We start from the raw sequence: 12,950 nt of genomic DNA, 5'->3' as shown, positions 1-12,950 counted from the left end.
CTGCTCCTCCCCCGAAGAGAGTGAGCGTGAGCGAGATACAGATCCAGACGTCGGAGACGATTGAGACACTGGAGAAGAGGGAGAGAGATCAGAGCGAGCTGTGTGCCAAACTTCAGGAGTACAGGGCGATAGCTCGAGAGAGAGACGAATGGAAAAAGAAATTCGAAGATCTGCAGGTGGCCTACAAGGAGGATGAGATAAAGCACCTGAAGGAGCTGTATATGGCGAAGGTGAGCCAGGTGTCACCGGAAGTCCTGGCGAGCATGAGATCCTCGGAGGGATCCAACGACACACGCCCCAGGACAACAGCGCAGGAGCTATGCGCATCGAGAGGACCTGAGGTTCTGGATTTGCGTGCATCAAGGGGGCCCGAGGCTCCTCAGCAGACACGACCGTCTGCTTCGAGTCAGAGGTTCACGATACCAGACCCTTCTGACACCTATCTAGCTCCTCAATTCCAGGAATCATTTAACCAAGTGGCCAGAGCCGCGATGGATGAGATCAACAGAGGCACTGAGCGGACACTGGTTAGGATCGTTCCTTCCCAACGTCGTGATCATTCATCAAATAGCTCGGAGCGAACAACCCGCACGATAGCGTGTTCTGCGCCTGGTGGAGTCTTTGAGAAGTCTCGCGTGGTAGACATCAGGAAGAATCTGATGGCACGTCATCAGTTCACGCAAGTGCCAGCCGAGCATCCTCGAGCCTGTCTGAATGACATGAGCTGGAACCCCGCCACGAACGACCAGGTAATTCCCCCAGGGAGTCGCCATTTGATCATTGGAGACAGTTTGGTGAGAGATCTGAATGAGATCTTCGTCTATGGTCAGACTACCATTCTGTCCTTTGGAGGAGCCTCAGTGGCTCAGGTCATCAAAATGATGGAATTCCAGAGCGAGGATCATCTGGATACATTAATAATAATGCTGGGGACCAATGACGTCTCGAGAGCCCCCGTGACTCCGGAGAACAAGTGGGAACCTCTATTGGTGTGTCTCTTGAACGAATTGAAAGAAAAGTACAGACCCAAGCTCGTGATCTTGTGCACGATACCACCAAATCCTTTGGTGGGCACCATAGCTGCAGATATCATGAATGGCAACGTGACGCGGTGGAATGAAATGACCCGCAGTTTGGTGAGGAACAACCCTGGCGAGTTGCGACTCCTGGATCTCGAAAGTATGCTGCGCATGACTGACCACATCGCGCTCATTAAAGATGGAGTGCACTTCAATACCCAACGAGGGAGGCATTGGATTAATGATGTGTTTCAGACGCAATTGAGGGAAGCGGAGCAAGAGTCGAGGGCGACCGGTTCTTTGGCTCGGACCAATTCGACCGGAGGGAGTAGAATAAGGGCAACCGTGCCCGAATCCCTCGCCAACCGTCTAGGGCCCTTGGCAACGGAGACGGTTGGAGCCGTAACCGTTGCTCCAAGTTCAAACGTGAGAGACAGGCTAGGGACTGCTCCTCCTCCCATGCCGCAATCGATTGGAAGCCGACTCGGGAGATCAGTGGAACAGAACAACAGGAATAACTCCCAGACCGCGTCTAGGAGGAACGATCCGCCTGCCACGACAAATCCTGCTTCGACAGCAGGACCGTCTACAAGTACCGTGCCAGCGGAGGGAATCGAATCAGGCAGCAGGCTGCTTTGGAATAGATCAGATCCTATTCATTGGGGTCAGTATAAGACGGACATGTCGGCGAAGTTGAACATGAATACCTTGACGTGTCGGGAGGACGTGATGAGAATGACTGGCGGAGAAAGTCCTACAGTGTCGCGACTTTATCGGATACCGGGCGTGGATTGGCTGCTAGCAGAGCAGGAGAAATTCAGCTCCTCGACCTCATTCCGACATGTGGATTTGAATGGATTACCTCATGACAATACCTTTGGACCTTTGAACACCCGGTCGCTCACCGATGTTCGAGATAGGACCCGGGAAAGGAAACCACCTGCTCGCAAGGGCAAATTCCAGACAGAGAACAAGCCCAATAACAAGCATCACAAGATGTACAGGCAGTTTGCTAAACCACCCGGTCAGACGCCTGGCGAGTATTCAAGGGACTACCCCCGAACGACAACGGTGGTTGGAGACGATAAGAGATATGGGAAACTGAAGGCCCCAATAGGCGATGGCCTTTTTGCAGCTTATGATCCCTTGGATATGAAGGCTGCCAAGTATCTGATTGTGGCCGGCTCCGATTATCTCTACACGCCCCGTTCTCTCTTTTGGCCCGATGTGATTTTCTTGACGGCGCCTAAATTGGACTGGGGACAAGCAATCGGCATGATGATAAGTGTGCGAAGGGTGGTCAGTATGGAGCCACAGGTAATAGTGGTTGCAGGCTCAAATGATCATCTGCAAAGCAGGGGCTTATTGTCACGTCTGACGGATGGGTCGATCCCGAGTAACGAGGTTATAGGGGAGGCGATAATGACACTGCTCTCGGCGATGGCCGAGGTAGAGGCAGCAGCAAGACAACGCTTCACCATGAATGTGGTGAAGGTGATCTTTGTATTGTCACCAGGCTACGCTGCGTTGCCAGAACCCCTTCAATTTGTGTACACAATGGTCACAACGATAGCAGAGGGGATATTCAATGTGATAATTCCTGCCCCGAACAGAGTAGTAGACCCAGATAATTACTACCCATCCCGATCTGAGCTTCCCGCTGTTTGGGCTGACATTTCCAATGCCATACAAGGGCTCAGAGATTGTAGCACAACTCGGTTGGTGCTAGATGAAATTCTGGGGTTGGAGCTGTCCATAATGAAGGTGGGATTGAATCAACCCATCATGCGTGAGGTCCTGGAGAAAATAGTGAACTCCATGGAGTCGGATGTTCTGACCGAGTCAGTTACAGAAGACAGTGCCGATGATCAGCAGGGCACAAAGAAATTACTTGTTAGACGAGCCAAAAAAGGGCTGAAGAGACTGAAAGGAAAGTCAGGGAGTCGAGTCGTGAACCAGAGGGTGGTGAAGTCAAAAGCCAAGACAGTGGTGACCTCTCTGATTGGTGCGGGTCGTTCAGGCGAGAGCGGGCAAGGAGATGGTGCGACACCAGTCGGGGGAGAAAAAGAAAACCTGATACCCCCAATGCTCTTGGCAGGTCTGACCATAACCGCCACGAGATCGAAGAAGACGGCGCGAACCCTGGCAGACACTAAATTAGAAATGGAGATCCTCAGTCAATGTGGATCTGGAGGACTTGAAGATTATAGACCCTCGCGAATCAACATGGCCAAGTTGAAACTGGAAAGACAACTCGACGTGGTCGAGTACAGTCGAATAACTGTGCCGGAATCGGTCCACATGGGAGATCCGGCAGGGGGTTATGTGGAGATGTTGAAAGCGAGGAACTCCGCGAGAGGGCACCTGATGGCTTGGAGCGAGAAGCGAGTCATGCAGGAATATCTGAAAGAGCTCACGGAGAATTCGAACTTAAATCGAAAAGAATACGGAACGGTAATGTCCTCTGAAGCGAACGAAGTCGGATTGGAAAAATTGCTAGACATCTCCTGGAGGGCGGCCCTCCAGAGATACTTCGACGAGGCGATGCATGCACCTGCTACGGTGGCGGCATACCTGGCTCATCCTTGCGTGAGAACTGATCTGCAAGTACGGTTGGCTTGGTGCTTGATGGGCATCAAGAGAGCGGAGTATGAAGCCAGTAATGATTCGAAATCACGGGAACAGGAACTGGAGTTGATGGAAGCTCTGCGAGCGTTGATTTCGAAAGACGATTCTGCGATAGCATGGGCTAAGCGTAAGGATGCCCTTTGCTTTGTCAGGTTCGTGGTGGATCGTATCCCCACTCCTGTTTTGGGAGAATGCATAAAGATCATTCGGCAGGAGGGAGTTGATTGTGAAAGGAACTTCCTTAGGGCACTCCTGGAACTATATCAGGACATGCCATTGACTGTGCCAAGCAAGGAGTCGAGTGATATGGAAAGCTATCGCAAGTTGGAAGAGGTGAGAAGATATTCCAACAAAGAATTGAAAGTGAGCCGAGAGTTGATTGAAGCGGTCAGAGGACAAAAAGAGTTTGCAAGACTAGGGAAACTGAAGTCGTTCCAATATGTGTCTGGCATACCGCGGATGGCGTATAATCCCTTCGTGAATGAAGAAGCCAGGGAAGCGTACTTCGACTATGAGCAAGTCATGGTACTCAATTTCTAGGTCGAACGTATTAAAGAAACTGGGATGCTGATGGTGGAACAACCCAAGCTGGGAATTATTTTGGAAGAACGAGTGGTCGAACCCTCGGTTCCCGAGCTAAAGGGGCAAGTGAGTTTTGATTGTGGTTCTTGGGACGGTCCCTTGAAAACTAGTCTAGTGACGATGTGGGAACTCATGAAGCCTTCTTGGTGCCCTCATCCTAATGCCGGTTTAATCTGGGACATGACGGCGGATATTACGTTAGACCTAGATGATGATGCGAGTTTACATGATCTGGCCATGATACACCATCTGCTGGCCATGAAGTTGACGAAGCGGAAGAGCAATCCATCCACGGAGCTGCCTGAGGAAAGTCCATCGAGCGATTGGTTGAAGCAAGGCACATGCTTGGCTCAACAAAGTAGCATGGAAGGGCATGTTTGCAACTTGGGACACTGCCTGATTACGCTGAGCGAGCAGCATCGACAACTGGCACGATTGTACGGAAGATTGAGCATGTCAGATAAGAGTGCCATGGAGTTGGTTGCAGACTGCCATGGGGTGACGGACGTGAACCTGGTCACAGCCTTGGGATTTTGTAGCATGACGAGTTCGATAGAATCACTCGAGCGCCTGGAGCGTGCCCATGAGCTAGTGACGTCCCTCAGCGTGGAAATATTCCCTGGAGCATTACAAACAGAGCAGAAGATTGGAGGCTGGCGAGAAGCTCTAGAAAACGAAATGAATCTGAAGGATAGTGAAGCCTATCACAGACCTACTGGTTCAAAATATATGGTGGGTTCAAGCTCCGCGCCATATTGTAATAGCAAGTATCCTACGCACATGGTAGTGATGAATGCTAGGACGCAACAAGTGTTGGTTGACCAACTTTTCTCCGTGCCAAAGTGCGTGAGGTTGGCCAGAATGTCAGAAAGGTGATATGACTTGTTGGCAAAGATCTTTCGGGCAGTCCCGAAAAGATCTGAAGGCGAGTTGCAAGACGTTGTGGGTGAAGAGTTCATGAGACTGAACGAAGGTAACGTGAGTGAGTTCCAGAAACAGAAAGCGAGTGGAGCGTTGCCCACTGAATTCCCCACCTTAGAAGAGAAAGACGATTTACATAGAATCCTGATGGAAGTGGAACCGTTGCTGGGAGCCTCAGGGTATCGGACCCGAAGGAACATGGTGAGTACCCATGGGGAGTATCCTTGCCACTGCTTGGCGCAGACGTTGTGGTACCCCAAACGCGGGAATCTGATGCTAGTATGGGACGTGGAGGAGTTTTACTCCACGGGGTTGCCCGATCAGAATCAACAAGTGTCAATCGTGGTGGTTAGCGCCATGCTAGCAGTGAGATGGTTGGAGGCTAACGCGGACACAAGTCAGCAGGAGACGGCCGTGCCGACTCCTGAGCAGCTGAGCAACGTGAAGATGAGTCGTGAATTGGATCTTTTCAGAACCACCTGCAAGGTTCTGAGGATACCTAAAGCCATTGAAAGAATATGGTCAAGGCAAAGATTGATGCCTTGGTTCCGTGCAGTGATGACATCTTGGATGTATGAACGCGCGAAGCGTCACATGTCAAGGAACACGGAAGCCTATCAATCTTTCCAGCTAGATATAGGACCAGGAGCCTATAAACGAGCATTCCTGACGCACAGAAACGCGGTCACCACAGCGGTGAAGCGGGTAGCTGGAGCGCCTTGTGTTACTGAAGATGAGAAGAGAGAGGTCTTAAGAGCTGACCTAGAACGAAACGTGAGCCTAGGCCTTCACAACAGCTTTTGCAGGAACCGGGAGCAGAAGGTGAATGTGGACTTGCTACCTTGTTGCAAACCGAGGCTGTTGGAACAGGAGGGTTGGGGCACGGCCCGCAACTCTCTGGACATGTTAGAGAAAGTCCTGGAAGACAGTGACGCTGAACATCAGGATGGAGAAGTGATGGAGTGAAGATGACCAGAGAAGAGAAGGAGAGAAAACTTGATTGTATTTGTGTGCTAAAACTTAAACCAATCAACCAAGTTTTGATTTTTGAACTTGTGAAACTTTCTGTTTTGATATAGTTTGGTCAGACCAAACTTTGAAAATTGTTGCAATTGTTAAAATTGTTGAAATTGTTGATTTTAGTTACTACTATCTATGTATGTATATAAGGAGCATAGGTGAGTATATTTACCTATTTATTCACGACTGGAGTTTTTAACCTGTGTAAGACACAAATTCACTGTGTGGCGACATGGTAAGTTTGAGTAAACTCGCTCTGGAAGGGTGGGTAACTCAAGAACTTTCCTAGCCACAGAGTTTCTTAGTTTTAATATTGAAAGGACTGCATAAATGACTGATTATACTTGGTGAGTAATGTTAAGTTAATTTTAACGGGTGCGTGGCCGTGCCACGTCCCACTTTTTAATCACAAAGAGCAAAAAGAAGTTTTATGGCAAGACGACGTAAGTAGTCAGAAAAGAAATTTTATCTAGGACACTCCTCATGGTGCAAATTTTGTGAAAATGTTGGAAGGCAGTGAGATGTAGTACGATGCCATTTGTGAACACGTAGTGAGTTGAGGTGGAGTAGATAAATTTCATTTTCTTATGCAATTTGTAAGATTGATTACAGAAAACTGGATAACTACTTGACGATAACCCGGTGTTATGCGATCAATAGGGACATTGATGGAGACTTGTCCGGGGAGTATGTGCCATTCTGCCAGATGACACAGCACAACCTTCCGGCGACGTAAAAAAGGACGGCTAAAGGCCTTATGAACGAAAAAGTGTTGCGAAGGAGGGTCAGAATGTTCTAAAATTTTATTTTTCAAAATTTCGATTGAAGAGTGAACATTTCTGAGAAATAGGAAAAGTCGGCCATTTTGACTAAAAAAGAAGAGAAAACACAACGACGCCATATATTGTGAAGAACAGTCGTACCAGAGACGGAAAATACGAAGCCTCTTATCGTGGCAACAACGCACGATAAGACACTTGTCAACAGATATTGGTGGAGAAGGAGGCTTCAGTGGGGGAAGAAATATACCACGGGACCCTCCCGGGACACGAAAAATAAGAGATAAGAGTGTTATCTCAAGAATATTACGGGAGCGGAGGCTTGGTCCCCCAGAGACTGTCTATGTGAAGGGACTGTGTAAACTGACTGTATAGCTGCTATAATGTCATAGATCTTAATTAACACCGTTATTACTTAATATTTCAGAGCATGAGTAGCTAGAAAAAGGAAAGGGTCAATCCATCTCCAATAGATTTAACATAAAGCTGTCACACAAAAACATATAAACATAGGTTGTTCGAGCCGTGTTTTTAATGACAATCACGTAGTCTGAGGATCCGAGACTCAGCTATGTGGTTGTGTTCGCATGTAAACGAAAGCTGATCAAAAGTCGTTTGACTGATGGCCTAAAAATGGTAACTTTTTACTTTGCCCTAAACAGACCAGAAAATCAACTGGCAAGGTCGAGACGGTGAAAAACGAGTAGGATTAAGGTAACTGACGCCTGCCAGTCGTTAATAGGTACTTTTTCTACGCTCCGTCGCTGTGTGATATTTGGGCGAATGTTACAAGTTCTTCTTTTGTTTTTGTTTTTATTTTGGGGCATATTTTTCGAAACTGTGTTATATTTGAATTATACTGTGCACTCGTAGTCGGTCCCAAAAAATAAAGGTTGCACTTCTCAGTGTTCAAGATCAGGTTCGGGTATTTTGCCATCTCTAATTAGGCTCACTGAGGATGTTTAGACAACAATTTTTGATGGTTATCAGTCGAAAAATGAGCATTTTTGTCATCCAAAGCAGCAAGCCTTATTCTTCCCTTTTCATTTCCTTCTTCGAGATTACTACTTATTAGCTTTATTCTCTGCTCGAGGTCACTCAGAGGCGGGCTTGAATTTTGGGGATGGGTTTTGGAAGTGACACGTCATTTCTCTCGAAATTTTTAATATAAATTAAAGAGCTCATGCTTGTGGTCTGTTTGCGTCCACTTCTTTCCGGTTGCTCCAAAAAAAAAACAAGAAAGACGTTAAAAAAAATTAGCCATTTTGTAAAATCTTCTACATTGTAGACGATGTTATTTATTTTGTCCGACAGACTTTCCGCCAAGGGAAGACGCGAGTTTTTTGGTTTTCTCTTGAGTACTCGGACATTTGAGATGGCTGTATTAACATAATTGTCTAGCACTAAATCATTACCTATTGTTGCTTTATTAACAGATTGTACATCAACACATTAAGAACACTGCAACGATTGGGTTTTCTTAGAGTCGCGAAGAGAAATAATTACACAACTGATATGATACCTACTAGAACAACAATCAGATCCAAGCCTATTTATCAGTCCTGAAGGTTTTGTGCAATCTTTGCTTGTACACTCTTTGTTGTTTTTCCTCATCTTTACGCAGCATAAAGGTATAAAATAGGATTATGACTGGACTTTAGGGGACTGAACTATCCCATTTTAAGCGGTCAGTGGGATTTTTGTAAATTAGCAAACAAAAAAAATGAAAGACAATTAAATTAATTTAAATTTTAAAATCGAATTAAAAAAATCAAAAACAAGGAACAATCTCACCCGAGCTCAGTAGGTCCAGCGTTGCACCACCAGACTCTTCAAGCCAGTTCCAGTTTCCCACCTCCCCACAGAAAGCCACTTGACAGACCTGTCTCTAAAATCCCTCAGAGGGCGCTCCACAAACAGGCACAAACATCAAACATAACAAATCTATTTAATAAGTTTATCACAACAATTGGACTAAAAATTGTGATAAACTTATTAAATAGATTTGTTATGTTTGACGTTTGTGCCTGTTTGTGGAGCGCCTGAGGGATTTTAGAGACAGGTCTGTCAAGTGGCTTTCTGTGGGGAGGTGGGAAACTGGAACTGGCTTGAAGAGTCTGGTGGTGCACCGCTGGACCTACTGAGCTCGGGTGAGATTGTTCCTTGTTTTTGATTTTTGTAATTCGATTTTAAAATTTAAAATATTTTAATTGTCTTTTTTTTTATTTGCTGATTTACAAAATTACCACTAACAGCTTATCATGGGTTAGTTCAGTCCCCTAAAGTCCAGTCAAAATCCTTTTTTTTACCTTTATGCTGCGTCAAGATGAGGAAAAAAAAAGAGTGTACAGGCAAAGATTTCTTAAAACCTTCAGGACTGATAAATTGGCTTAGATCTGAGTGTTGTTCTAGTTGGTATCATATCAATTGTGTAATTATTTCTCTTCGCGACTCTAAGAAAACCCAATCAGTGCAGTGTTCTTAATGTGTTGATGTAAAATTTGTTAATAAAGCAACAATAGGTAATGATTTAGTGCTAGACAATTATGTTAATACAGCCATCTCAAATGTCCGAGTACTCAAGAGAAAACCAAAAGACTCGCGTCTTCCCTTGGCGGAAACTCTGTCGGACAAAATAAATTGCATCGTCTACAATGTAGAAGATTTTACAAAATGGCTAATTTTTTTTACGTCGTTCTTGTTTTTTTTGGAACAACCGAAAAGAAGTGGTCGCAAACAGACCACAAGCATGAGTTCTTTGTTTTATAAAAATTTTGAGAGAAATGACGTGTCACTTCCAAAAACCCATCCCCAAGTTTTAAGCTCGCCTCTGAGTGACCTCGAGCGGAGAATAAAGCTAATAAGTAGTAAGCTCGATGAAGGAAATGTAAAGAGAGGAATAAAGCTTGCTGCTTCGGATGACAAAAATGCTCTTTTTTCAACTGATAACCATCAAAATTGTTGTCTAAGCAATCTCAGTGAGTCAAATTTGCAGCTCCAAATCCAGAAAAATTAGATAGTTTGGTCGTGACCGATTTCGACCTATACGGATCAGCAGCAGGTCCTGATAAAATAGTTCCTGAAATTTTTAAAGATCTTGTTATTAATTCGAATGGCAGTGCAGGACCTAATTTTCTGAAATTGCTTACTATGCTGATAAACCTCATTGGAGATGGCAAAATACCCGAACCCCTTAAATCTTTCTTTTTTGGCCTAAAGCTAATCGCCCTCATAAAGATAGACGGAGGGTTGAGACCGATTGCAATAGGCATAACGCTGAGGCGTATTGCGTCTAATTGCGCTGGAAGCAATGCCCTCACCGAGCGACAAGTTTTTTTCGGAAAAACACAGGTAGGATACGGTACCAAACGAGAAGCAGAAATAGCTGCACACTCGTTTCGAAACCTAATTGAACGCGACGACAATCCAAAATGCACTGTTATAAAACTAGATTTTAAGAATGATTTTAAGATTGCCTTTAACTCTCTAAATAGAGAAACAATGCTGAGTCATGTTTATTCAAGTCGCCCCGAATTGTATAATTACACCCATTGCGCGTATAGTAAACCTAGTTACCTTTTTTACGGAAGCTCTGTCATAATGTCAGAAGACCGAACTCAGCCAGGTGATCCTGAAACCCCAATCCTTTTTGCAAAATAATTCAGACACTAGTCAAACAGTTGGAGTCGAAAATTAACATCTGGTTTTTAAATGATGGAAATATAGCCGAGGACTATAAGGTTGTACACCGGGACCTTAAAAACATTCTGAAATGGGAACAAATTTACGGCCTGAACATAAAAACAAAATAAGAACTCCTCATTTTAGGATCTCCAATCGGCGAACTTTGCGGAAAAAAATGCTCGACAAAAAAATTAAGGAGCTTGAAAAATCTCCGATGTCATTGAGAAACTAGACGCCTACTATGGTTTTTACTTCCTGAAAAATTGCTTTAGCATACCGAAACTCCTATATTTTTTGCATACGAGCCCTTGTTTTTCGCAAAACTGACTTTGTGGAACGCTACGACGAATTAATAAGAAATTCGTTATGCAAGGTCAGTAATTTGAAAATGGACGAAAACCAATTTTTACAAGCAGTTCTTCCGGCAGCCAAAGGTGGCTTGGGCGTTTCTTCCGCTCGTCTACTCGCTTTACCCGCTTTTTTAGACTCAGCAGTAGAAGCTAAAAATGCCTTGAGCAAAATCTTTGGTTTCGAGCATGTGGATGGAACCTATGAAGATGAGCTTAAACCGTGGTTTGAACTTGGAAAAATAGAAATGGCTCCGGAAAATGAAATATAAAAAAATTGGACAGAGCCAATTTTTGACGGCGAAATTGCAGTTTTGATTTTACGACTCGAACCAACGGACGTAAAAAGATTCAACGCGTTCCAAGATAAACATGGCTCCCAATGTTTGAACGTTATCCCGTGCAAAAGTTTAAGGTTAAAACTGTCAAACCAACAACTCAGAATTGCGATAGGACTTCGATTGGGTTCAAAAATATGCGAACGGCAAAAATGCGTGTGCGGAAAAGACGTTACTGAGGATGGTTGGCCTGGTCTTTCTTGCCTCAAAAGTGCAGAGAGATTCAAACCTGAATGCCCTTAAAAAGCAGAGTTTATCTTCTACTCACATTCCGTCTGTTTTAGAACCAAGACACCTCTACAGGACCGATCAGAAGCGACCAGACGGTTTGAAGCTCGTTCCATGGGCTGTTGGTAAGCAGCACTTTTGGGATGTAACGGTAGAGGACTCCTTAGCTCCTTGTAGGATTAATGCTTGATGAAGTGTTTTGCGTTATGCCTTGTGATTTTCATTAATCGTGGACTGCAAAACAATCATCACAGTACTTAAAAAGTAACCTAACTTGAAAAATTGTTTTAGAATATTTAAAGTGCTTTAAAAAATCAAGTACTTGTTTATAGACAAAAGTTTCTTAGAAAATGTCTGAAAAAAGATTTTGCTTTCGCAAACACGGGGGAAGGCGAAAGCAAGACGTCAGCAGCAGCTGAAGGCAGAGGAAGAGTCTGTGCTTCAATGACAGGGATAAGGAGAGTGTAAATTGTTTTGCTTTGCGCCTCGTGTTTTTCATTAAATGTGGCCTGCAAAACAATGACCACAGTTTTTTTGCCTGCTTGGCTCAAAAAAAAATAAAAATCAAACTAACAGTTGGAGTCGAAAAATAACATCTAGTTTTTAAATGATGGAAATAAAGCCGACGACTATAAGGTAGTACACCGGGACCTTAAAACATTCTGAAATCGGAACAAATTTACGGCCTGAGCATAAAAACAAAAGAAGAACTCCTCATTTTAGGATCTCCAATCGGCGAACTTTGCGGAAAAACAATGCTCCCCAAAAAAAAATTAAGGAGCTTGAAAAAACTCCAATGTCATTGAGAAACTAGACGCCTACTATGGTTTTTACCTCCTAAAAAACTGCTCTAGCATAACGAAACTCATATATTTTTTGCGTACGAGCCCTTGTTTTTCGCAAAACTGACTTTGTGGAACGCTACGACGAATTAATAAGAAATTCGTTATGCAGGGTCATTAATTTGAAAATGGACGAAAACCATTTTTTACAAGCAGTTCTTCCGGCAGCCAAAGGTGGCTTGGGCGTTTCTTCCGCTCGTCTACTCGCCTTACCCGCTTTTTTAGCCTCAGCAGCAGAAGCGAAAAATGCCTTGAGCTAAATTTTTGGTTTGGAGCATGTGGATGGAACCTATGAAGATGCGCTTAAACCGTGGTTTGAACTTGGAAAAATAGAAATGGCTCCGGAAAATGTAATCCAAAAAAATTGGACAGAGCCAATTTTTGACAGCGAAATTGCAGTTTTGATTTAACGACTCGAACCAACGGACGTAAAAAGATTCAACGCGTTCCAAGATAAACATGGCTCCCAATGTTTGAACTTTATCCCGTGCAAAAGTTTAAGGTTAAAACTGTCAAACCAACAACTCAGAATTGCGATAGGACTTCGATTGGGTTCAAAAAT

The 12,950-nt window shown here is 44.5% G+C and overlaps 1 protein-coding gene across 1 annotated transcript in view; it reads right to left on the bottom strand.

The window, feature by feature from the left end:
- The window catches only part of LOC134841881 (MYND-type zinc finger-containing chromatin reader ZMYND8-like), a 276,942-nt gene extending 268,022 nt beyond the window's left edge, over positions 1 to 8,920 (bottom strand). Inside the window, exon 1 of the mRNA XM_063857944.1 lies at positions 8,896 to 8,920. The gene's annotated coding sequence lies outside the window, so the exon portion shown is untranslated. The remainder of the gene's footprint in view (positions 1 to 8,895) is intronic.
- Positions 8,921 to 12,950: the final 4,030 nt, after the last annotated feature.

The sequence above is a fragment of the Symsagittifera roscoffensis genome, chromosome 3 (genome assembly GCF_963678635.1).
Source record: "Symsagittifera roscoffensis chromosome 3, txSymRosc1.1, whole genome shotgun sequence".
NCBI lineage: Eukaryota > Metazoa > Xenacoelomorpha > Acoela > Convolutidae > Symsagittifera > Symsagittifera roscoffensis.
Note: the sequence above shows the minus strand (reverse complement) of the source record. Positions and strands in the feature narration are given on the sequence as shown.